Raw genomic sequence first — 27,385 nt, 5'->3', positions numbered from 1 at the left:
GTCTCTAATTCCTTTAGGGGGGAGGTGATACACAAGTTAGCTGAGCAAAGGGGGAGACTGCTGGCATACAGATTTAAGTTGGGGCCTTTGCACTTCACGGTGGGGTCGGTTTACTGCCCAAACGAGCGTCAGGAACATTTCCTCCACAATACACTGGTGGATGTCACAGCATCTCCCGACAGGCACCTCATTCTGGGGGGGGACCTGAACCTGGTGTTTGACTCCTCACTAGATAGATCAGCGCAGCGCTTTCCACAGACCGGGGAATTGTCGCCCACTATGAAACACATTTAGCTGACCTCGATATGCACGATCTCTGGAGAGGATTTCACCCCACAGATAGGGACTATTCTTATTTCTCACACGCACATAAAACATATGCACGGCTGGATTATCTGCTCGTCTCTGGCCCGGTTCGGGACATGGCCTCTGCCTCTGAGGTGGGGGTCATCTCTCTATCAGATCACGCACCGGTCTCGGGGACCTTTCTGGCCCCGTCGACCCCGGTTCGGCGCGGAGTCTGGCGTCTGCGAGACACCCTTCTACACAAAAAAGTGGTGGTGCAGCGTATTACTGAGGCAGTGACTGAATTTCAACTGCATAACTCTAACCCCGACACCACATTGGCGACTCAATGGGGAGCACTTAAGGCGGTTCTGAGGGGAGAATTCATAACAATATCGGCAGCCGAAAATAAGGAGAGGAAAGTTAAACGGGAAGAACTTACGCACAAGGTCAGGGAATTAGAACAGGTGCATCGACGAACGGGGGCCCCTAGGATTTGGAAACAGCTAAAGGCGGCGAGGAAACTCCTGTCGTCTCTGGACCTCGACAGGGCTGAATATGCGGCTCTTCGTCTGAAACACGCATACTACACGGGAGGGGATCGCTGTGGCAGGTTATTAGCAGCTAAGCTCAGAATCGCACACCAATGCCGTCGAGTCAAGGAACTTGCGGTGCCAGGTGAGCGCACAGTCACTGAAGACGTCGAAATAGCCGAAGCTTTTCGACAGTTCTACTCGGAGCTCTATGCGGAGGACGGCGCAACGACTGGGGACCCTGATGAATATCTGGACTCAGTGACTCTCCCGTCCCTAGCCCAAATTCAAACTGACTACCTAGATCGAGAGATTAGGATAGAAGAGGTTGTTACGGCGATCGCTAGGCTGAAACTCGGGAAGGCTCCGGGACCAGACGGATACACCACCCTCTTCTATAGGACGTTCTGCACTACCTTGGCTCCAATACTGACCAAGCTGTTTAATTCTTTCGACTGCCCCGGTGCTATCCCGCCGGATCTTCTGCGCGCCACGGTATCAGTCATACCGAAACCAGGGAAGGACAGGGCTCAATGTGGCTCGTACAGGCCGATTTCCCTCCTAAACGTTGACCTTAAAATCTATACGGGGATCCTGGCTGCGAGGCTGGCACAGTATCTCCCTGGGCTGATTGAACCGGACCAGTCCGGCTTTGTACCAGGTAGGCAAACGGTGGATAATACCAAGCGGTTGGTGCACGTACTGGAGAAGGCTTCGCGGGTCCCTGGGGAAAGGATGCTCCTCTCAGTCGACGCCGAGAAAGCGTTTGACCGGGTGCACTGGCCGTATCTTGAGCGGGTGATGGCTCGGATGGGCATAGGGGAGAAATTTAGGTGCATGGTCTTTAATTGTTATAAGTTCCCGTCGGCGACGGTGCGTGTCAATGGCTGTGGATCGAAGCGCTTTTATATTGAACGCGGCACGAGGCAGGGATGCCCGTTGTCTCCTTTACTCTTCGCTCTCTACATGGAGCCTTTTGCCCAGAGAGTGAGACAAAATCCAGATGCTACGGGAGTGCGGATGGGAGGTTATACCCACACGGTCAGCTTATATGCAGACGATGTCATCTTTGCGCTGGAGGATCCGCAGAGGGCTTTACCCGCGTGTATGGGAGAGCTTGGGGCCTTCGCGAGAACGGCCGGATTTAAGATGAATCTGGGGAAATCCACGGCATTAGATATCTCCCTGACACCTGAGACGAGACAAGATTTGCAGAGGCGTTACCCACTAAGATGGTCACGGGAACACGTGCCGTATTTAGGTATCCTGCTGGCTCCCACACTGTCAGCGATGGTGGCGGTTAATTACGAGACATTAGGCCAGAAGGTGAAAGAGGAACTAGGGAGGTGGAATAAGGGGACGATATCGTGGCTAGGCAGGATAGCGGCGCTGAAGATGACAGTGCTACCACAGATCCTATATCTCTTCCGGGCTCTTCCGCTGCAGCCCCCTAAGGGCTGGATACGGATGATGCAGACTGCTCTATCCCAATTCGTCTGGCAAGGCCGTAAACCCCGAATGAAGAGAGCACTGACGACTCTAGCGCCGGAGGCGGGTGGACTGGGAGTCCCTGACCTTCAAAAATACTTCCAGGCGTCACAGTTGAGGTACTTAGTGGAATGGAGCAGATGGGAGTCGGACAAGCACTGGCTCTTCCAGGATCAGGCAGTGGCGGGCCAGCCATTGCAAGAAATACCGTTCCTACGCAGACAACACAGACCCCCAAATCTCTACGCCTCCTATGTTACTAGGGTGCCGCTGAGGGTGTGGGATGCCACTAGCGAACTATTCGAGCTTACTTCGTTCCCTTCTCCGTTCACTCCTATTGTGAACAATCCGGACTTCACGCCTGGGATGGAACCGGGTGCCTTTGCGCACTGGCGTGAGAAAGGCTGCAGAGCGCTTTTTCATGTGTACGGGAGGGATGGGATCCTCCCCTTTGAAGACCTTAAAGAGAATTACCAGCTGGCCGAGGCGGATAGGATGCGATATTGGCAAGTCAGACATTGGGCACTACAATCGCAGGTGCGGGACGCGGCGGACAGGGACCTGCTCCCTTATGAGCGATGGATGGCGACGCGTACATCGGATGTAAAACTCATATCGGATCTGTATAAAATGCTACAGCCTCCGCCCACACACATCTATAATCCTGGTAGGGAGAGATGGAACAGGGAACTGGGGAGAACGCTCAGCCACAAGGAGTGGGAACAAATCTCATACCGAGCACGACACTCTGCATATCACGTGGGGCTCACAGAAACCTTCACCAAGGTGTCAACGTACTGGTATCGCACTCCCGAACGTTTGCACGAAATGAACAGGCTCATAGACACTACATGTTGGCGCGCTTGTGGGCACAATGGGACACTGACGCATATCTTATGGGATTGCCCACTGATACAGGACTATTGGAAGGAAGTGATCGATGAAATTGATACATGTTTTGGGATAGAGTTGCCTCGTTTCCCGGCCTATACGTTACTGGGCCTGCCTAATGCCTTAATGTTCCCATTGAAATCCCGGAGAGGGAGACACATAGCCATCGCTTTGGGCTCAGCTGTGCAGAACATTCTAATACACTGGCGCACTTCCACTGTTCCCTCGATCACGGGCTGGCTGCACAGGCTGTGGCACGTACTGGGCATGGAGAAACTTTCGCTTACACTGGCTGGGGAGGCAGACCAATTCACTGAGTTGTGGCAACCATTCCATGCTCTACTAGCTACTGAATTCAGGGAGCTTACGTGCCCCAGATACCTGAGACTCCTTAGGCTTACACCGCCGATCACTTGAACGGCCAATAGGGATCGGGAGGGTCGGGTACGCATGCTGAGTAAATAACAGGAGAGGACTTGTGAGTTTCTGAGATCTTTCTTGCAGAACACCGGACGGGGAGTTGGGGGATGGGGGAGAGGGTGGGTATGAGGGACAGTTGGGGTAGTTTGTTACATTGAATATGAGGTACAGAGGGATTGTTATTTGCTTTCTGATTGACATTCGAATGCAACGCTCGAGGACGCCGCCCAGGGCGGCTCTTACCTAGCACAGACTGTAGTACTCGGTAGGTGGCGGTGAGCTCTGGAGAAAGCATTGATTTTTCACGCTGGGAACTGTCTATTATTGCATAAAAAGAAATTTTTTTTTTTCTTCTTGTTTTACATTGCTGTACCACTGTACTTCCTTAATAAAATACTTAAACCTAAAAGATATCCTGATCTCCTCCCAAATTATTCTGCAAGCTTTTCTACTTCCGTAATTGCCTCCTGTGGAGCTGATGTTAGCAAGGCAATATCATTAGCATATGCTAAAAATGTTGTCTCATATCTATGAGAAACTACAGGTTTAATGAAAGGATTATTTAATATTAAGGAGATATATGGGTCTAAATAAAAAGCAAACAGGATTGGGGAACAAGGGCAGCCTTGAATGGTACCCCTTTCTATCTTCAGCCTCCTAGATTTTACCCAATTATTTTAATTTTGGCATGAGGATTGTAATAACTAGCCTGTATTGCCCGAATAAATCCTAGACTGAAACCTCTCTCGGCCAATTTATCCCCCAGATAACCCCAGGCCACCCGATCAAAGGCTTTCTCTATGTCCAGGACGATCACAGCCACCGCTCTTTTCACTACCTCCACTATGTCGAGTATCAATATTACTCGCCGCGTGTGGTCTGTGGTCCCCCGGCCAGGAACAAAGCCATGTTGCCATGGTGAAATAATTGCATCTATGTTCTTTTGTAGTCGGTGGCCATATTTTGGAATATATTTTTGAGTCCGTATTCATAAGAGAAATCGGGCGATATGACGAGGGGAGTTCTGGAGGTTTAACTTTCTTTAGGAACACTGTAACGTCTGTATCCTGCCAAGACATTGGAGGTATTCCACGATAGTGAATATATAAAAATAAGTCTTGCATAAGGGGTACTATTTGTGCTGCAAGCATTTTATACATCTCAATGGGGATTTTGTCTGGCCTGCCCGCCTTGCCTGATGAGAGAGACGCCAGTGCCACCTGCATCTCTTCTATCGTAATTTCCTGCTCTAATTCTTGAGAGGTTTCATCATTTATCCTGGGAAGTGATATAGCACTGTTATCAATATCTTCCAAATCCTCTTACTCCCCTTGGACCCCTGTCAAAGATTCTGCTTGATATAGTCTATTATAAAATTCCTCGAAGATTCCAGGGGCGGTGGGTGACATTTGAAAGTGGTGGGGCGCAAACTGATTTGCATACAGCACCGTAGCGAGTGAGCGGAGCGAGCGACTCCGAACCCCAAAAGGGGGGTTTGGGGGCATTAACCCCCCCAAGAAAATTTTGAAAAAAAAGAAGAAAAATCGTGCATTTTCAAGCAAATTTGAGAAAGCAGGAAGGTTAATAAAGCAATTGTGAAAGTGCAGTTATTACATTAATAGATGGCATAACATAGGTAGCTGCTTATTCAGTATAACCACAGAGCTTCATACATTCCGTCCTATTACGCTCAGGCGCTGAATTCAGACTATAAGACTTTCATGAAAATCTCAGCTCTAAGAGTAGAAGAGGTTGCAAAGCAATTGTGAAAGTGCAGTTATTACATTAATAGATGGCATAACATAGGTAGCTGCTTATACAGTATAACCACAGAGCTTCATACATTCCGACCTATTACGCTGCTGAATTCAGACTATAAGACTTGCATGAAAATCTCAGACAGCCCTTCAGACAGTATTCTAGAAAGCCCTTCAGACACTGTTCTAGACATCCCTTCACACAGTGTTCTTGACAGCCCTTCAGAAAGTATTCTACACAGCCCTTCAGACACTGTTCTAGACATCCCTTCACACAGTATTCTAGACAGCCCTTCAAACACTGTTCTAGAGAGCCCTTCAGACAGAATTCTAGATGAAATCACGCCCAACAAACCGTCGCCGGCACAGCACAATACCAGAAATCTAAAATAAAAGCGGAAACACACACTGAGTTGCAGCTTCAGCGTAAGTAGAGGACCTGCAAAGAAAATTATGTCAGCCTGACGAAAACGAACAATTTTTATTTTATAGAAATTACTCCTGTCTTTTCACGGATAAAGCACAAACTCTGCGCACATATGTTTCTGGCTGCAATCATGCAAGGACAGAGCACCCTTCACCAGGCCGTGCTGGGGAGAGACAGGGTGAACCACAAGACTGCTGAGAAAGGACACGGCGTCGACATTCCGTCTTTGGAAATATATATATATATATATACACATATACACATACATACATACACACACATACATACATACACACACATATATACACACACCTACACAGTTGAGGGTAAAGATTAGAACATCATTTTTTAATAATTAGTATTACTTAGCTGCAATGTAATGCTCCATACAGGGACTCTTGTTGCAATGGTAGAAAACTTACCAGAGAAGTAGTGGCTCTAGTGTAGTGGCTGTGTTGGCGATGTAAAGATCTCAATGTAGTGGTGGTGGTGTAACCCCATGATGTCCCCTCCAGACAACTCCCAGTCTTTTTCCACTCCACAGCCCGCTTCCTTTCTCAGTATGCACCCCCCTTTTCTATACATTTCCATATAGCAATATAGAGATAGTCCTGGTGGGAATATAATCAGCTAAAACTCAGCATGCACCCCAGGACACTTATTTAGAAGAAAGATATGTGAAAGTACCATAATGTTATAGCTGTGGAAGTATCCTCATCACATCCTTAGACCTTCTGTCCCCTGATGGTCTACAACCTCCCTTTCATCCATTCCTCCTAGAAAGGCCTGCCAGGAGCAGTTTCCATCCGTCTGAACCCCTTCCAAGGTCTCCCAGCGTGGTATAGCTACATTCTCTGTCCCACTCCCTGAAGGCAGGCTGGTAAGCTACACGGTCGATGTTCTCATCCCATACGTCCGAGGCAGTGTCAGATGGGCCTTCCATCACCGCCACAAACCTGCATTAATGTACCCACTCAGGCATAAAACCCATTCTTCCACCACCTTTCAAGGACAGGAATGTTCTCCTCATGTACATAAGAGGGAAGATGGTGGAGGTGCAATATATCCGGTGCAAAGTTATAGTAAAAAAAAAAAAAAAGTGGAACAATGCGAAAAAGAAGTGGCCCATAATAGTAATATAAAAAAAACATTTGTTGAAAAAGAGAATAAAATAAACCCAAAAAATTCTTACGTACATGACACTGAAAAAAAGTAAGCCAGGCAAGATGAAAAAATGTATGCGATTGTGCCACTGTGGCGTGTTGGTCTACATGTGGCTGAGAGTTTATTATATAGCCTGTGGATATGTAGCAGAGTGTGGCCTTAGGCCAGGGGATGCAAGGTACTGACTGAGTCAGAGGGTACGTAGAGCTTAGCTGACTGGTTATAAGAAGTGGCTTTACGTGAAGTAGAGATCCAGTGGACAGGAAGTGCAGGAGGGGTGCACGGAGGAGGGGATGGGCCCTGGGGGAAGAGGGTGGCGGGGGCAAATGAGTGCATGGATTAGTAGAGCAAGACTGAGGGCTTGAAGAACACTTAAAGAGTTTACAGTGCATGGCCCAGTGAGCAGGGCGGAGCTGAAGGTCAGCTTGGTTGGCTTTAGACCGTGCCAGGTTCAGTCAGGATGCTATTTTGAAATAATAAGATGGGTGGCTGCTTAATGCTAATACAGGTTCCTAGGAATCCAACTGTCTACAGACCTTTGGTGTACTAGAAAATCTCATTTTCTGACACGGAGTGCTGCACATCTCTGTGGCTTTGGGGTACATTGGAAAACCAGAATGGTGCATGCAAAAGTTACATGATCATCAAAAACATGGCAAAAGCAGGAAACAAGGCTGCTGAAAAGATAAAGTAAATGAAGAACACATCCAGAATACGGGAAAGAATGAGCTAAAGAAAATGCACTTCAAGGGGACAGTAGCATTCCAGACATTGACAAAGAAAGGACAAACCACATTTAAACAGGAGAAGAGAGCACATTGAGAAATTGGCATGGGTAAAGCCAATAGGTCTTCCTATTCTTGAAAAAAGCAATTGTATTCCCATTGTCACGCCCTTCAAAATATGTAATCAGCACTCTCCAAATGCAGCCTGTATTAGCTCAGGCCATCACTAGGGATCCCTTATACATAACCTGTCCCTGGATCACAGAACTGCCATCTGATGTTAGGCCTATGATATATGCACTCCAGAACAAATAAAAGGGCCTCTTTCAACTATACAACAGTAGGCAGAGGGAAACTACAACCCTCGCTCATCCTTACATTGGGCACTACATAAACTAAGAAAATGAGTCTCTTGCACCCCTCCAGCAAGAACTCAGGCAGTAGGCTAAGTGCATCTACAACCCTTGCAGTCCCTAAAACGACAGAACACTACATCAATTTATAACCACTCATCCCAATTTAAGTTACCTTCTCACTACAACTGTAAACAACCAGGGACAGGCACGCACACACACACACACACACACAAACATATATTATATACATCATACGCAATTTCAAAAACTACAAATTACTCACAGCAACAGACATTATCAGTAACCTCAGCATAGCCTTACACAACTTGCCACCCCTATATAAACAATCATGTGGAACTCGGTAATGACATGTTTGAGCTACTTGCACTGAGCAGACTAAATATGTGTTTTTATGATTACATTTGCAGTTAATGCACATTTGTTTCTTGGTGCTGTTGCTCATCCAGCCTCAAAGCACAAAGTGTTTCACATTTGCAGTCAGCTATAAGAGGGTTGATGGTTTGAAGTTTTCTGTTCCCCAGACAGGGTATTAGAACATAACCCTTTCTGGCCCATTCTCGCAAATAATAAAATGGATGCTGCCCAGCATATGGCGTTTTCAAATGTAAGCCGCAGCGGTCCTGGGGCTCAGCTGCCCTCCAATCGTTTAGCATGAGGTGGGGTTAAACACACCCTGATAAACATACTCACAGTGGTGGCATGCATGCAAAGAAACAATATCCTTGCCCATCGAGTGTTTTGCCTCCTATACTCACTGTCAGTACAATTTTACTTGCTGCACGATAGATAGCATAAGCATACACTTTAAAATCACGCAGGTAAATGCCCTCTTGCCACCAGTTCATTCCCTCACGGCATGTACTGCCAGTGCCACACAATGAAATGCTGAATATGCCAAGTTCCCCTGTGTTGGCACACAGGTCCTGGAGAATCTAAAAACACGGCACAGTCGCTACTCGCTTCACAAATAAAAAAACAAAAACATTATTTATCAGGTGCTGGCTCGGTAGGACAGAGTCAGGCTACTTACCTGAACGGGTCCACTGCTTCTGGTCTGGTCCTGGGCTGGCTGGGGTCCTGTGTTCTGCAGCTGCCTGAGCTCCCTAAAAGTCAAAAACTTTCATAAACCGCGTCCAATAGCCCCTTCATATTTGGATAAACTGTCAGCAGTGAAGAGGCGCTGCAAACAATCTGAAAATCAATGTCCTTTTATGTCAAACACTGACAAAGCCTTATAAAACTGAGCTGCGCTCCTCTAAAAAGCTGGTCAAAAACGCAAGAGTTAAACTTTACCATAAGTAAATTTGATCAGCTAGCACCCTCCAGAAAATCTTTTTGATATAGAACGCCCTCGGTCATCGTGTCGCTGCCACTATGGTTATTTCGTCATCCCAGCAGCTGTACTTTGACTTTTTCAGGATAAAATCACTCGGTTCTTTCACTACCGTCCGAATTGTTGCATTTCAATTATATGTGATAGCAATTCGTTTTCTGACTGGTCACCATTTACTCCTGCGCACTCAAATTAAATGCTTGCTAAGATACTCTGGTCTTTCCCCATGAATCTTCTCTCCATCCCTGCGGATAAAGATAGTTCGACCTGCTGCTTCCCCCTTCATGCCGTTCATGGCTTCTCTCTGCAATACTTTTCTTAAAAACATGGTGCCCGCAGTCGTTAAGAAAGCCTTGGTTATCCTTCTCCGCCACCCTCGGAGGCAAAGCCACACCATGCCACAGACATAAGAAGCAGACACACGCATCCCGGTGAAATGGCTAATCACTGCATGGCTTCACTGTGTGAAGCCATGCAGTGATTCAGGGATTGGCCATTTACCTGTGGCTGAGGCAGTGTGTGCCACCCCCACGCGGGGCATCCAATGATGGATGCTGCGCGGTGGACCAGCCAATCCTGGCGCTGCATGCAGCGCCAGGATTGGCTAGGGGGGCACATTTGCTTCTCGCCCTGTCGCCCATTGTAAACTCGGGCTACGGCAGGCTGAGAAGTACCCCCCTGGGTCCTGCTGGGGAACTGTAGTGTGCATGCTTGGGAAAGTTGGATCCCAACTTACACTTGCGCACTGCGGACTGTCTGCTGCAGCCTGAGTGTACTGTCACTCAAGCTGCAGCAGGCGCCACCCCCTGTGCATTCCGAAATCGCCGGGTGTGTCCCGGCGGCTGACTCGCAATCCTTACAATAAATTACTCTGTACAACACACTTGTACAGAGTAATTTATTGTAAGGATTGCAGCCGCGATGCGGGTCCATGTGGCTGGTGGGGCTACGCCCCTACGCCCCAATGGACGCATTGCGGCTGGAAGATTCTAATAATCTTTTCTGGGTCTGATACTGATGCACCATTTGCATCTGGCATTTTTGATATATTATTTCTAACACTTTTTTTGTCTTGTTCTTAGGGCCAGTAATCTCCCAGTTGTCTCTCTGTATTCATACAGTTCTTTACGATACATCTGAAATTTCTGGGCCACCTTCTCTTGAAAATATTGAATCATTTCAGGTTCAACCAGTGCTATTCTACATAAATGTTGTGATAATACATTTTCTACAGCTCCATTGTTGATTATTTGAATATGTTCTACTCAAGTTTACCTAGTTTATTGATCAGTGTATCCATCTGTAGTTTGCGCTTCCTCCGTGTGTGAGCTACATACCCTATTACTTCTCCCCTCAAGACTGCCTTATATGTATCCCAAACCACCGCTCGGGATGCACTGTACCTATTGCAATCAAAGAATGCTCTAGTCCAGTATTTTATATGGGTCCAGAACTCATTGTCCAGTAGTAATTTTTTGTCAAAAGACCAAGTAGTTTGCCTGTTCAAACCCTGAACCTCCTTAATTTCTAAAATTAATGGATTATGATCCGAATATAGCTGTGGGAGTTTTATTATATCCACATTATCCAACCATTTTGTAGGGGCAAGGAAGTAATCTAAGCGAACACATTTTTTATGGGGATATGAGTAGTATGTAAAACCAGGGTCATTTTGTTGTTTCTCTAACCAGACATCACCTAGCCCATGGCTATTTTTAAGTGAACAAAGTGCTTTGAATACTTTAAGCTTCCTTCCTGAAAATAGGCTTACAGCACTACCGCCATCCAAATGTAAATTGAAATCGCCACAAATAATCAAGAAACATGACCAGTGTGCTAGCTTAACCTCTACCTCTTCCCAAATATGAGGATCATCCAAGTTTGACCCGTATATATTTACCACGGTAAAACCCAGGGATAGCTCCGTTATGGCCCATCGACCCCATTTATCTGACTTTGTTCAAAGGGCCGTACCGCTAGGATGTTAAATATATATAGCCACTCCTCTCGTTGTTGTTTGAGCGGAGCACACAGCTAAATTATAGCCTCTGACCTCGAGAAGTGTTTTGTTACCCCATGCATTGTGTGTCTCCTATAGGCACAGGACCTCCGGATTCAGCATAGTGATTATCTCGAACACCTTGGCCCTTTCTGTCTTATCGTTCAGGCCTCCGACGTTTGATGAACAGATCATATATTTAACCTTATTTTCCTAGTAGAGATACCTTAGATAGCCATTGCCAATAGTTTTGAAGTCTCTTCATAATGCGGTAAGTTCCATTACATATCCAACTGCATGTATCTGATTTCTGGTTTTTGCTCTTGTTACCCCCCACCCCCTGCCCCAGCTTCCCCTAATACCCTCCCTCCCTTCCGTGACCCCAACACTCACCTCCCCCTCCACCCCCTATGACTTCCCTCCCCTTCTCCTTCCCACCCTCCACCTTACATCGAAGGAAAAAGGGCTTAGGGCCCTAGCGATGGGGAGAGACTTCACTCCAGTCTCCGCTCTGCTCGCGGGCCAACATTTTAATCCTTGATTGCCGCTTTTGAATGACAACATATTATCATATCATATTAATGTTCCATCTTCTGCATTTGCTCATTATTTTACCTAAGCTAGGCATATGAACAGCCCTATTCTAAATTCATACTAAACTCTTATTTTGAACATTACTGTTTTAAATACATTGGAATTCCGCATTTCAAAGAGTGTTCAGATATTCCTGAGCTTGTTTCTCCGATATAAAGAAGCGTATACGCCCCTTATACAGCACTTTCAGAGTTGCCGGGTTCAGCAGAATGGCCTGTGCACCTTTGTTTTGAAAGGGGGTGATTAGTTATCTTAAGTGCCACCTCCTCTCCACTGTGTGGTGGCAAAAGTCTGGCCTTACAAAAGATTGAAATTCTTTGCTCTGTCGTTTCCTATCTGGTCTTGCCAGATCATATAGTGTCTCCCGAGCTAAAAGATTATTCTAATTGATCAAAATTGGTCTGGGACGATTTCCTGCTGAACCATTTTTCCTCGCAGGCAGTTTAAATGGAAATCTATGGGCCCTCTGTATCTCATTAGCCCAATTCCACATTGTTAGCTCCGGGAAGGCTTCGAGAAAAAGTTCCTGTACAAACTTACGGACATTCGTCCCTTCCACCCCCTCCGGTATTCCTAGTATCCTAAGATTATCTCGCCGAAGCCGATTTTCTAAGTCAACTATCTTTAGTTGCATATCCTCCCGATTGGATGAAATCATATCTATATCGGCTGTTTGTACCACCATTTGATCCTCTATGGCTGATATCCGCCCTTCTGCTACGTTTATTCTTTCGAAGAATTCACTGCAAGTCTTTGTAATTCTCCTAACTGAATTCTGCAGTTTACGGCAGGCCTCATGTGTTTTCTGGCTTTCAGAGCGTGTCTCCGCTCGTTGCCCCACCATTAGCTGATAAATTGCGGTCAGTGACATCTCATCTGTATTATTGGGTGATATTGTTGCTCCTGCTGTGACTCCTGCTGTTGTTCCCGGGGTAAATTCCTCATCAGCTTGATCTTCTGGTGAGGGTTGCGGTGAGAGAGATATTTCCCACGTTAAGCTCTTGCCTGTCCCGGGTTGCGATATGTCTGTGGTGGGAGCCTTTTGTACCACAGATTTATTGCAAGCCATAGTGGCATTTGGAGTCCTCTCCTTTGATGTAGAATCCATAATTGAGTCATTATGTTCGCTTACCAGGCTAGTTAAAGACCCTTCTAAGGACTCCTCTTTCTGTCCTTCATCCTGCTCCTCATCCGAGATGTCTGAGCGATCTGATAATGAGAGGAAGGGTTCACTTGAGTCGCTCTCGCCACTGGGTATTGACCTCTTTACTAGACTCAGGCCAGATTCTGAGGTCTGGCTGCTACGAAAATCTTTGGATTTCAGTAGTTTCTCCAGCACCCCGAAGGCATGCTTCCTTGGTCCCGGTCAGTAAAAGTCCTGGAGCAACAACATTGGTTTCAGTCCAATGATGTTTCCAGATAGAGTTTGTGAATTATAAAGGCCCTCAGTGTAAAAGCATTGTTGCTGTTTCCCCCACGGAGAAGAAAAAATAGACCATAACACCGGAAGCTTGCTCATTGGGTAACTCGTGGATGGAATGTACTCTTTCAGTGGGTATTCCTTTCCTGACAATCCTGTTATCTTTGCTCACACAATTATTCCTCTTTTGTTTGCTGAAACTTGTTTTTTTTTATGCCATAATGGCTTTTTGAAAGTGGTACATTGTAAAGTGATTCTGTAAGCTAACACTAAAATTACAAGTAAAGATCATCAGCTTCTTAGAAATATGTGTTCTTCACCTAAGATCAAGCTGACCCTTTCCAATTCCATCTTCCAGAAAGACGAAAATATGGAGAGGGGATAATGCAAAAATGCAATATGTTTAGAACTGTATCATTCCAGTTTTCACATTCCCAACAAGTATTTCTTTTTTTTAAACTTTTTATTTTAAATCAGACATAATACAGTAGGATATTTGTTAAAAAAGAAATATAGTTTAGAGCACAAAAGCGTCCAGGGCAGAAATAACAGCCAAAGAAGAAGGAAAAAAATAAAAACAAAAATCACAAAGGCATAAAAAAAGAGCAAAAAACCAATAAGCATATCCCACCCCTGGAACTCATCCTACTCAGTCATATATCTTACTATTAAATCTGCACTTGATTTAACTTTGTTCTTCCTACATCCAGACAATAAGTGGCTTTCAGACATTCATACCTTTTTTCCTAGTTTTTAACCCTTTACACTTATACAGAGCGATTTCTTGCCTCCCAATAAATATTAGCCTATGCAACCACTGATGGAATGTAGGTGGTTCCTGATCCTTCCATACAGTGGCGATCAGGAGACGTGCTATTGATATAATTAAAAACACAGAATCTCTCTGTATTGCATCAAATTGCAGCCTTGAATCAAAGCCCAATAACATCAATGTGGAGGAAATCTTTATATTTCTCCCCAATGTTTGTAGCATAAAAGACTCAAGCCCTTCTTTTAAGGTATCTAGCTTTGCACAGGAATAAAACATGTGTACCATATCAGCTGGTCCAATTTGACATCTAGGGCAAACATCCGATTCCTTTATTCCCCATTTAAAAAGTTTCGATGGTGTGGTAGAGATTATACATCGTTTTGTATTGTTGAGCCTTTAGGTCGGATAACATAAAAACATTTTTTCCCACCTCCAACACCTTGTCTATATCAATCCCCCATCACTTAATTTACTCGTCCAATTTGCTTCTATTTTTTCAACATCATCGGGTATAGATTTTAACAGCTCTTGATAGAAATCTTTAATTATATTCCTAGGATTGCTCATAAGCTTCAGGATTGGTATCTGCCCCAAATGAATACTCTCTTTTGAGATTCTTCTTATGCAATTACAAAAACAAAAACAAAACACAAGTCCCCCTGCAGGACGAACCTTTGTGCGATTTCAATAAACATAGACTCAGGCCAGATTCTGAGGTCTGGCTGCTACGAAAATCCAGAGCTTGAGCTTCAGCAGGTTGTGCTATTGGTCTTGTCATCTGACCCCCCGTTCCTGCTTGATTTCCAGATTGATCCTTCTCTATTAAGTTTATAGCATTCATTTGATTTGTTCGTTCCGGTAAGAATTTTTGTTGACTCTCCATATTTTGCGTCGCTTTGATTTTATCTTTCCTAGTTGAAAACATTTGTGGGACTTTCTTGTTTCTTCCCTCATTCAAATCACTTTTAGTATTCGGGCAGTTCAGCTCTCCGACTGCACCTTTCAATGCTCTTTTTTTGCTGCTGCCTCCTATCGGGGGATCTTGAAGTCGACTGCCCAGCGGGGTATCTGACATTCCTCTGCTTTTTCCACCCGTGCTGTTTTTGGAGGCATCTCCAAAAATGTAGCAGCTCCAATGTCTAAAGCATTAATAGTATATAGCAGTTTAAAATGGGGTCATAGAATGCCTAATCATAACGTTTTGTATATCGGTCTCAGTCCCAATCCTTGAGGAAAATGCCGCATTCAGCGGCATTCAATATTTAGTGCTCAATGAAGATATAGCAAATCAGCGTGTCAAATCAACATGTCAACCTTTTAAGCACAGCCCTCAGCAATGGAGTAGCAAGAAAACCAGTTACCCACCGCATGGTCCTTTGTGGCGCTCTTTACAATTCCAGTGCCTCGCTATGCCTGCTGTATCTTCTGTTATCGGGTCCCGTACCCCTTCTGTCAGTCTCACGCCTGCGATACGCCTAACGCTGCTCCTGGTGCCGTGGCTTCGTCACACTGTGAAGCAGGGCGTCAGAACAGCTCACCGCGGTATCCTCCGTTATCGTACCCTTGGCTCACTTCAGCTATCATGCCAGCGATTGTAGTCCAGCGCCTCCATGGGACCACAATGCATCAGAACGCATCAGTGGAGTCCGTCATGACACTCCGTCGGCTCCAAAGGTTCCCTCAGCACTCAATCCAGCTCTTTCAGCATCCGCCTCAAACAAGAATAGACGTACGGTAAGGATTCATTATAGTCTTCTCAATACGTCATCTTCTGATTTTGATTTTTTTTGTCGTGCAGAGAGGAGTCATAGCGGAGCTAACCTCTCACACGTCCATCACGGACGCTGATTCTGTGCCTTTTTTTCCTCCTTCTGTCCCATTCGCTGCCCCCGTGATTCTGTGCTTTTTTCTCCTTCTGTCCCCTTCACTGCCCCCGTGACTCTGTGCCTTTGTCTCCTTCTGTCCCCTCCGTTGCCCCCGGGATTCTGTGCCCTTGCTTCCGTTCCCGCCGCTGCGTCCCCTGCCGCCCCACCCCCCTGACTGCCCATTCTCTGCCCCTGCCTCCCGCCTCCGCCTCCCAGCTGCTCCTCCCTCCCACCTCCCCATATATGGTGACCGCTGCGCGGTGAGGGCAGCGACCCTTGACCCCTCAAGGTAGGTCGCTCCCCCTCAGCACAGCACCGCCTGTGCCTCCATGCCCCAGTTGCCACTGCTGAGGAAGTTCGAGGCCCTCCACCACCTGCAGGCTAACACCTGTGCCTCATCCCTGGTGACCAGTGGTAGGCCTTAGGTTTGTTTGTCATTTGTCATTCCATTGTATTGCACTCTCTTGCTGTCCTTGACTGCTGTTGTCTGTCTCCCCTTTGTTGTCCCTGTCATTCTGTGCCTTTTTTCTCCTGTCCCCTTCGCTGCCCCCGTGATTCTGTGCCTTTTTTCTGCTTCTGTCCCCGTGATTCTGTGCCTTTTTTCTCCTGTCCCCTTCGCTGCCCCCGTGATTCTGTGCCTTTTTTTCTCCTTCTGTCCCCTTCGCTTCCCCCAGTAATTCTGTGCCTTTTTTCTCCTTCTGCCTGTTCGCTGCCCCCGTGGTTCTGTGCCTTTTTCTCCTTCTGTCCCATTTGCTGCCCCGTGACTCTGTGCCTTTTTCTCCCTCTGCCCCCTTTGCTGCCCCTGTGATTCTGTGCCTTTGTCTCCTTCTGTCCCCTCCGTGGCCCCCGGGATTCTGTGCCCTTGCTTCTGTCCCGCCGCTGCGTCCCCCGCGACCCCACCCCCCTGACTGCCCATTTGCTGCCCCCGCCACCCGCCTGCTCCTCCCTCCCACCTACCCATATATGGCAGCTGCTGCACATCCGCGCCGCTGGCGCGCCGGACTGTGCCCAGCGCCAGAACCCCTGTCCCCTGCGCCTACCACGACGACAGCTGCCGCTACGATTCCAGCACACTGCACGCCCTCAACCCCGGACGGACCCACAACTGCTTCAAGGCCGCACCGAAATGCACACATGGTCCCTTCACCTGCAGGAAATGCAGCTACACAAGCCTCAGAGCCGCCGAACCACCCGGCAGGAAAAACCTCACACACCTCCGATGCATCCTACTGAACACCCGCTCCGCAAGCAAGCACGCCGTTAAGCTCTGGGACCTGCTCGACACATCATGCCCGGACGTCGCCTTCCTGACAGAGACCTGGATGAACGACTCCTCCGCACCCGACATCGCCATAGCCATCCCAGACGGCTACAAGATCACCCGCAGAGACCGTACCAATGGAGTCGGAGGAGGAATCGCCATCGTCCACAAGAACAGCGTCAGGGTCTCGACCAACACCGACGACACTCTCAGCACCGCCAAACATATGCACTTCCAGATCCGCACAGACCCCAACACCACCCTCAGAGGTCCCTCATCTACAGACCCCCTGTACTCCGACCCCAATTCAGCGACTCCATCGCAGACTTCATCAGCATGCACGCCCTGAGCTCCACCGACTACATCCTCCTCGGAGACCTGAACTTTCACCTTGAGAATAACAACGACAGCAACTCCACCACCCTGATCGCCAACCACGGATTGAGGCAGCTTGTCACAACGCCTACCCATTCTGCCGGCCACATGCTCTACCCCATCTTCTCATCAAGCTCCCACGTCTCCTTCAGCCACACCACCGAACTCCTCTGGACCGACCACCTCCGCTTCCACTTCACCTTCCAGAAACCCACCACACACCACCGCACCCAACAGATCCCTCGCCGCTGCTGGAGCAAAGTCAACGAAGACCAACTACACGCAAACCTCGCTCTCAGCCCACCCACGACACTTCCAACATCGACGATGCCGCCTGCAACCTCAGACGCTAGATCAACGACTGCACCAATACCCTCGCCCCGCTGAAGAAACCCACCCACAGAGACACCAGCAAGAGAGCTAGCTGGTTCACCCCAGAACTCCTAGCCTCCAAGCAAACCTGCCGGAAACTAGAGAAGAAACGGCACAATGAAAAGACACCACACAGCCTCACAGCTCACAAAGACGCAATCCGCAAACACCATCAATTCATCAGGTCTGCCAAGAGGACCTCCTTCAAAGTCCGCCTCAACAACAACGCACACAACAGCAAGAAGCTCTTCAACATCGTAAAGGAACTCTCCAACCTCAGCTCCAACACCAATGACATCCCACCAGTGCAAGCCCTGTGCGACTCCCTCGCCACCTTCCTGCACCGGAAGATCGCTGACATCCACAACAGCTTCAACGCCCAGACAGCCCCAACAGACAGCAACACAACAGACCCTCCGCACACCATGGACCACTACCCCCTGCCAGCCTGGGCCAACGTGAACATAGATGACACCATCAAGACCATGAGCACAATCCACCCGGCTTCCCGTCAGACCCACTCCCGCACCACATCTTCAAGAAAGCCAGTAGCTCCATCACACCCCACCTGCGCAACGTCTTCAATCTCTCCTTCGAGACCGCGACCACCCCAGAGAACTGGAAACACACCGAGATCAACGCCCTACTCAAAAAACCCAAGGCAGACCCAAGAGACCTCAAGAACTTCCGGCCCATCTCCCTGCTTCCGTTCCCAGCCAAGGTCATCGAGAAAATCGTCAACAGACAGCTAACCCGATACCTCGAAGAAAACAGCATCCTGGACTCATCCCAGTCAGGGTTCCGCAGCAACCATAGCACCGAGACTGCCCTCATCGCTGCCACCGACGACATCAGGACCCTGCTAGACAACGGTGAGACCGCGGCCCTCATCCTCCTGGACCTCTCCGCCGCCTTCGACACCGTCTGCCACTGCACACTACGCACACACCTCCACAACGCAGGGATCCGAGACAAGGCCCTGGAATGGACCACCTCCTTCCTCTCCGGCAGACCCGAGAGCTTCCGCCTCCCCCCATTCCGAACCAAAGCCTCAAGATCATCTGCGGCGTACCCCAGGGATCATCCCTCAGCCCGACACTGTTCAACATCACTCGCACAAGTCGCCCGACAGCACGACCTCAACATAATCTCCTACGCCGACGACACTCAACTGATCCTCTCCCTCACTAAGGACCCCCTCACCGCCAAATTCAACCTCCATGAAGGAATGAAGGCCGTCCCCGACTAGATGAAGATCAGCCGACTGAAGCTAAACTCGGACAAGACGGAGGTCCTGATCCTCGGCTCCAACCCTTCAGCCTGGGATGACTCCTGGTGGCCTACGGCACTCGGAGCAGCCCCGACACCCACCAACCACGCACGCAACCTGGGAGTCATCCTCGACTCAACACTCTCCATGACCAAGCAAGTCAATGCAGTCTCCTCCTCCTGCTTCAACACCCTCTGCATGCTCCGCAAGATCTACAGGTGGATCCCGACAGACACAAAAAGAACAGTCACCCAGGCCCTTGTCACTAGCAGATTCGACTATGGAAACGTCCTCTACACAGGAACCCCGACCAAGCTCATCAAACGACTGCAACGCATTCAAAACGCCTCTGCAAGCCTGATCCTCGACGTACCACGCTACAGCCACATCACCCCCCACCTGAGAAACCTGCACTGGCTCCCCGTCAACAAGAGGATCTCCTTCAAGCTCCTCATCCACGCACACAAGGCACTTCACAAGACCGGTCCAGCCTACCTCAACAGACGACTCTTCTTCTACATCCCCAACCGCCAGCTCCGTTCCCCCGACCTCGCCCTCGCATCCGAAGAACAACAACCGGCGGCAGATCGTTCTCCCACCTCGCCGCCAAGACCTGGAACACCCTCCCACTGAGCCTATGACAGACCCAAGATCTGCTGACCTTCAGGAGGCTACTCAAGTCCTGGCTGTTCGACGAGTAGCCCCCCCCTTTTTTCCCCAGCGCCTTGAGACCCTCAGGGGTACGTAGTGCGCTCAACAAATTCTTGATTGATTGATTGATTGGTAAAATCTTAATCCTCTATCTGGACAGCCCCCACATCCCAGTTAGCTAAAGACAAGAAGAAAAAAATAATTTATCATAAAATAAAGATCGTATGGCTGGGTCAGGATCTTTGGAATTCACTTCAGAAAAACGTACGCTTTGATTGACTGAGAGAACTATCACTTAGGAGGGTCTTGGGGCGGGTTCAGGGATCTAGATGCCAAATCATATGATTGTTTTTCAGTAAATGCACACTGTTTCATTCTTCTCCACTTCACATTCAACAACATTGAAAAAAGCAAAAAGAAAACTATAATTCAGATTAACATGGATTAAGATGGATAATTGGAGGACAGGGTAGGCAAGGAGAAGGGAAACATTTGGCAGGAAATGGATAATCTCACTATAGCACACATTTATTTCACTTTATTTTAGTGCTCAAACAACAGTTTATGTTGGGACAGCTCATGTGTTAGAATAATCAGTATGAATATTTACACATACAGGCTCACTGCATTGTGCTGGTGTCACACTTTTTCTTACGCTCTTAATTCATCATGCAACTGTGATGATTCACCTTCTGCAGATATGTGTTTCAGTGTGCAGGTCAGACTTCATGGTAGAGGGGCTTCTACTGCCTTGGCTCATGCTCAAGGATTGTAACTAGGTAGTATTTTTTATTTTTATTTTGTTCAACAGATTTGGTGGCTAGGTCAGTATATGTTTAACCTCTCATTAACCAAACTAAATCTGGTTCTCCCACTGACCTGATACCAGCTAAATTTATCTCCCCGCTAATCGAGATACTGGGTCCTCATATTCAGAACCTACTTAACCTGTCTTTTGCCAAGAGCCAACTCCCATCTACCTGGAAGGAAGCGGTAGTGAACCCTATTCGCAAAAATTCCACCTTGCCCTGGTCTACACTCTCCAACCTTCGCCCGATTTCTCTCCTTCCTTTCATCAGCAAACTGGCAGAGAAGCACGTCAACACCACCCTCTCCAACTTCATCGAAGCGACAGGGGGCCTGGACCAATCTCAATCTGGATTCAGGCCCAACCACAGCACTGAATCAGCCCTCCTCTCTGTGACAGATCAGATTAAAATGTCACAAGATAGAGGGGGCTCCATGATTCTAGTGCTGTTGGACCTGTCCGCAGCCTTCGATACCGTGTCTCATAACACCCTACTGAACCGGTTGCAAGGAGTAGGAATCGGAGGCGTAGCACTATCTTGGTTGGAGAGTTTCCTCGCCGGGAGATCACAATCTATCAGCCTGGGCCCCTTTCGTTCCATCTCAAGGGGGCTCACGAAGGGGGTGCCACAGGGCTCATGCCTTAGCCCTACATTGTTCAATGTCTATGTGGCCCCCCTTGCTGAGATTGTGCGGAAATACGGGTTCATACCGGTCTCCTACGCTGACGACACTCAGCTCCTCTACCCTTTCAGCTCCCTTGACCCTAAAATCAAGGGGAATTTTGCTGAGGGTATGAGAGCGGTGTCACACTGGATGGCGAGGAACTGCCTCCAGTGTAATGTAACAAAGACTGAGGTCTTGCTCTTTGGCAAAGCAAGTATTCTTTGGACCCCTGACTGGTGGCCACTCGACCTTGGCCCAGTACCTGTACCCAAATCACATGTTAAAAATCTTGGATTAAAGTTGGATCAAAAACTGACCATGAAAGAACACACCAACTACATCGCGGGTCTATGTTTTCACACCATTGGTCTACTCAGGCGTGTCTTCCCTTTTCTTCCTGCCACATGTAGAAAGACACTTGTACAGGCCTTGGTAACCAGCCGCCTGGACTACTGTAACGGCCTGCTGACATTAGCCAATACGGATGCAGTAGGCCGTTTACAGGTGGTCCAGAATACGGCAGCCAGACTGGTCATGGGTGCACCTGCCAGGACTCCTTCTAAGCCCTTGCTGAAAGAACTGCACTGGCTTCCCATACGACAGCGCATCCACTTCAAGATCTGTTGCACGGTACATAAATGTCTGTATGGAGCAAGTCCTAAATATCTAGCCCAGTCTCTTGATTTGTACCAGCCCAGCAGGTCCCTCCGTTCCTGCAACCAAGCCCTGTTAAAACCTCCCAACACAAAGAAGATTAGGCATGGAGACCGTGCCTTCTCCGCTGTTGGCCCTGCCCTCTGGAACAATCTTCCCATTACCTAAGAACCACCATAAATCACTTGTCCTTCAGAAAGGCATTAAAAACCCTTCTTTTCCTAGAAGCATTTCCATCCATATAAACCGTAGGCTGCTCTACCTAATACCTTCTTAGTTGGCAAAGCGCGGAGATACCCTTACGGGATTGATTCCTGCGCTATAGAAGAAATTAAAATAAATAAATAAATATGTCAATGAGGGTTGGGCAAGATGAGCGCAAAAGTCTCCCACTCATCCCCCTAGCACCTTCTAATTTCTTTGCTCCTCAAGTATTCCCAGTGACCCGCTTTCAATAGTGGAAACGCCACTATGGCCTAGTTCACACTCTATTGCAGACCTTTTTTGATTTCTTAAATCCAAAATATCAGAACGCATCAGACCCATGAGATCTGGAAGCCAAGGATAAGACAGCCATTGAACATGCAACAATACTAGCATTTGCCCCCTCTTCATTTGAAAGAGTAGGTAACAGACCACTAACCTATTAATGGCTGTTCCCAACTAAAGGACTTGCTATGAGATCTGTGCATCTGTAACTGAGCAGGTACATTCTCTGTCAATGTGCTTTTCAGCCATAACACCCAACAGATTATATTAGGCTGACCATCTCACACATATCCAAAGTTGAACAGATACATCTAAGTAAATACATCTGTGGCGTACACCAGTTAAAGAGACTTCCAGAGCTTATACCTTAAATCTACTTGTATTTTATAATTGTCGCACTTGCCCAATTAAGCACAAGGAATGGCATCTTAGCCATGCAGTTGGTTGAACTTTGTTACTTTAACAGCAAATATACATCAAGATTTAATCATACCTTGCGCCATAACAACAGAACACACTAGGCACATCCTCGGTACCACTGATGCATAGCATGGCAACAAAACGTCATGATTGGCTAAGCGCCAACAGTATACCACTTAAGTTGTTCACAGTGGATTGCCCTAAAAACTCAGACTGAAAGCAGCCCAACACCCAAAAAAATCAGAGTAGATTAAAAATGTCCCTTGCATCTAACTTGGCACATACAGGTCTAATCAGATACCCTGACAATAGTCGACCCTGATCAGTGATGAACTCCTATAATGCATATCATAGTAGACCAAAAGTATACATTAGACACAGATCCCGATAGAGCCATACTGACAACCCAGCTCTCTCTCTCTGGGTTTGTCTTCTGATTTGGGTAGCTTTCCTATTTGATATAACAGAAGTGTCAGTGGATATTGATGAGAGATATATCGAAGTTCCGTCCTAGAGATATTAAGAGATACTGAACTTATACCAACCATCGAGGATCGACTTAACTTGTACCAATAGGCACTCTACTTATCCTTACATTCTCCAGCCATTGAAATTCACTTTGACAGCTGTTGAGGCTAATAGCTAAGCCAACAGTGTGGCGGCTGGTCCTTGGGATTCTAAATTCAACAGCACGTATGACAATAGATGAGCGACCAATAAGGATTTAGAGGTAGAGACTGATGGCAGGATAGGAGAAAAGCTGGGCTTAAAAGATTTCCATATCACAATGAATGTGGCTGCTGTACATGGCGTGGAAACAAAATTAAAAAGATAACTGCTTTGGATGGTTCGGCTGACAAATGTTCTGGGGTTGATCCAACATACAGAACTATGAAGCATAGCTGGCGGATGGAGAAGAGGTGGAACAAAATAGATCAGTAAGGGTGCAGGATTTAAAAGTAGGTAGCTGAGTACACATGAAGGCAAATGCAGGAGAATGAACAAAAGAAAGACAGCAATGAAAAGCAAGTGAGATCGGAGGTGAAATAGGAACAGGTGGGCTAGAGTGGGTTGGAAAAACAGCCCACCCAGGACAAGAAAACGTGACTGCAGGTGAAGTGGGTGTAGATGGGCTGGGGAAGCGTGGGAGCCTCCACCTTTCAAAATGAAAAGAGGATGATGAATAGGGTTAAAGATAAAGGTTGCAGATACATTTACCCACTCAGTTATTTTGCAACTTAGGAAGTCAATGTTACTTAGATACTGAAAGTAGTAGAGTCTTTTTATGTTGTAGACATTCTGAACTGATTTGAGGGTGTTTTTATTTGTGCATGGTGTCGTTTTTTTTACAGTTTTCAGAGAAGTCGCCTCTTTCCGTATCTTTTCTGTCGAACTTGCATTATGTTTGTTGTGTGTGTTTTTTCTAAGAGGGTTACAACACTTGTTTTTTAACTTTGTCATGTAACAGTGGGGCCTTACCTTGGTCCTTACATTTCTCATGTGCTCTCCATTAGAGCCGCTTTACAGCTGCCCTTTACGACTTCTGACACTCAAGACAGTTTTCCTCGTTGCCATTACATTAACGTGGTGGGTGAGTGAGCTTCAAGCTCCCTGTGTCAGCCCACCATACACCACCTTCTTCCCAGACACGCCGGTTCTGCAGACGTGAGCATCCTTCTTACCAAAAGTTGTGACGCTGTTCTACGTGTGTCAAACCATCATCCTGCCAGCGTTCTATGCTCCACCTTGCCCCCTTAAGGAGGAGGAGAGACTCCATCACTTGGACCCCAAGACAGCGCTGAGTTTCATACAGATCATACTACAGAACACTGGGTGTACGATCTGCTCTTTGTGGAGTTCTCTTGAGATAAAAAGGCAGGGCAGTGCAGAAGAAAACCATCTCCCAGTGGATTGTGCTTTGCCTCTAGAAGGACTTTATGCTCATTCTACTAGGGCCAAAGCTGCTACCACTGTGTTGGCACCTTTTTAACCTCATTTTTGTCCACTACTGATGCATATCTCAAATTGTTTGTAATTAAGAATATCCAATTGTTTAAACTGAATTGTTTAGACTGACAATAGACTTGTAAATTTGTTATTTTGTGGTGTGGGACTCCAAGAATTGACTATACTCACAGGTTACCATAAAATACGGCTTAACAGAGGGACTATTTACATTGTCATATCTGTTACTCAAAACCAGGAAAAGGGATTTTCTGATATTTGTTGACCACAAACCCATTCCCTTTTTCTTCAAAAAGGGTGTCTTCCAATATATTGTTAGAGATTCTAGCTAGCCGCAGATTCCTAACCGACCTTTCCTACCTCCTCGTTCTGTGGTTAGACTCTATCCAGTAATAAGATCCCAAGTCTAGGAATCGGACCACCGGTCACACCAATTTGCTAATGAGGCTCTGCATCTGGGGCTCTGGGCAGTCTCAAAAGTAACTGACGTCTATGCACATGAGTGTCCCTAATAATGGCTCCGCACATCATTTCTGGAACGGAACACCATCTGTGTCGAACCACACAGCATTACCTACTAGTGTGCAGATTTATTCCTGAAAAGTTTCACGATCTAGTCTGACTCCTGGACAGAATTCAAAAGGTGAAGAATCTGCAGTGAGATACAGTCCCCACCAGAAAGAGCGTTATCGAAGGTAAGTAATTAATTCAATTTGTTGATGTTGTCTATTTGCACATACACTTGTTGTATTGTTTGGCTGACCATGAGTGCCTGACTGATTATTTCCTGAGCGTGCCTGTAAATTTGGAGTGGGTGCCTATCTGGGCTTTAAGTGGGCCGGTTCTCAAGGGGTCTGAGCACCGGATGTTTTTTAAAGGGGGCCTCGAAACGGGTCTCTATCGGGCTCTGTTTTGAGCCCTGGCACAGGTGGTCCATATTTTTTTCCTGACTGTAGTGACAGTAGTTTGCTGTCACTGCAGTTTGGAAAAAAGTGCCAGGGTGTAAAACAGTGAGATAGAGACCCATTTCGAGACAACAGGCACATCGATGTGCGCTGCCCACACTGCTCACTTCTCACTAGTGGACAAGTTACGGCATGACGTCATGCCAGGTGAACTTTGTGGGGAAAGGGAAATCTTTTAAAGAGTCATTTTATTTCTGGATTTCCCTTCTCTTTCGGAAACGCAAGAGCAGCAACATTGTGGTAGGGTCACCAGGGCTTTAATTGGAAGCTTTTTCAATATTATATGTAACAAGCCATAGTTGCAGCTTATTTATCTTACGCAAATAATAACCATTGATCAAGCCAATAGTCCTTACTTGTTGTAGGTATGATGTTACTTGTTGTGTCACTATCTGGATGCATGACAGAAACAGCAAATACAAGTCGGGTGGCCCACTATGCTAAACACAGAATTTTAGCGTAAGTCTTTTAAAGCCACACCCCTAATTACACTGGCCACGCCCCTTTGAGGGACCCCCCCCCCCAGTTTTTTCATCCAACTTAAAGCCCTGGTGCCTATCAATATGTATTCTATGCATACCTTTCAGTGTGATTGTCTGTGTGTAACCTTTACAAAAAACAGGTCTGTTGTCTTTGTCTGTTTTAAATACATTTAGAGGAAGCCAGGTCCAAACTGCTTGAAGCAGAAAATCTAAATATTTAGTGGGTCACCTTACATCTATTGAGTGACTTTCTTAATCATAGATAAATGTACAGCATTCATGTTTTTTCTTAAGGGGGGGGGGGGGCGATAAACATTCGAAAAGAATTAAAAAGTAAAGTAAAGTTGAACTGTAATATTTTTTATGTGAATCACTTTGACTTCCATCTTGGTACTGCAACTACATATTTGATTATTTTTTAATAACGAATGAGCTGCTTCGTATATCTGGTGCCGATGACAGATTTAATACTGTCCGTGAGAAAGACAGGGTTATTAATGAAACATTCGGGATCAAGATATTCATATTGTTTTTGGGAACATGAGCAGCTTAAAATAAAAAAATATTTTTTTTCTATTTGGGGCCTATTTTGGCACGTATGAAGATGGTATGAGAGAAACATTCCTAAATTAATACATATATTATGTTTTTCTCAATAGTGCTTGGGTTATTCATCGTGAGGATGAAGAACTGAGTCAGCATTGGTCGTAGTCTAAACCATGACTTGCAGATTATTTCAACACATGGTCAACTCTCAGAGCTATTTCAGCAACACAAGGGTATATTCTAGCACAGCTAAAGTCCTGCACCCTCTCATAACACCTTAAAGCACCAATACGCAGACCATCTGTTTGGTACAAATATGTGCTATTTCTGTGCCATATGTGCAATATAATGTCACTTTTTTATTCTTAATATATTTTGGAAATGTATTCCATTTTGACGTGCATTCTTCATG

General features: G+C 46.7%; 1 protein-coding gene across 3 annotated transcripts in view; it reads left to right on the top strand.

Moving 5' to 3' along the window:
* D2HGDH (D-2-hydroxyglutarate dehydrogenase) overlaps window positions 1-27,385 on the top strand; it is an 821,087-nt gene that overhangs the window by 731,022 nt on the left and 62,680 nt on the right. The gene's annotated exons all lie outside the window — the stretch shown is intronic.

Source organism: Lissotriton vulgaris, chromosome 11, assembly GCF_964263255.1.
Source record: "Lissotriton vulgaris chromosome 11, aLisVul1.2, whole genome shotgun sequence".
Lineage (NCBI taxonomy): Eukaryota > Metazoa > Chordata > Amphibia > Caudata > Salamandridae > Lissotriton > Lissotriton vulgaris.
The sequence above is the reverse complement of the archived record's forward strand: the minus strand, read 5'-3'. Positions and strand labels throughout refer to the sequence as shown.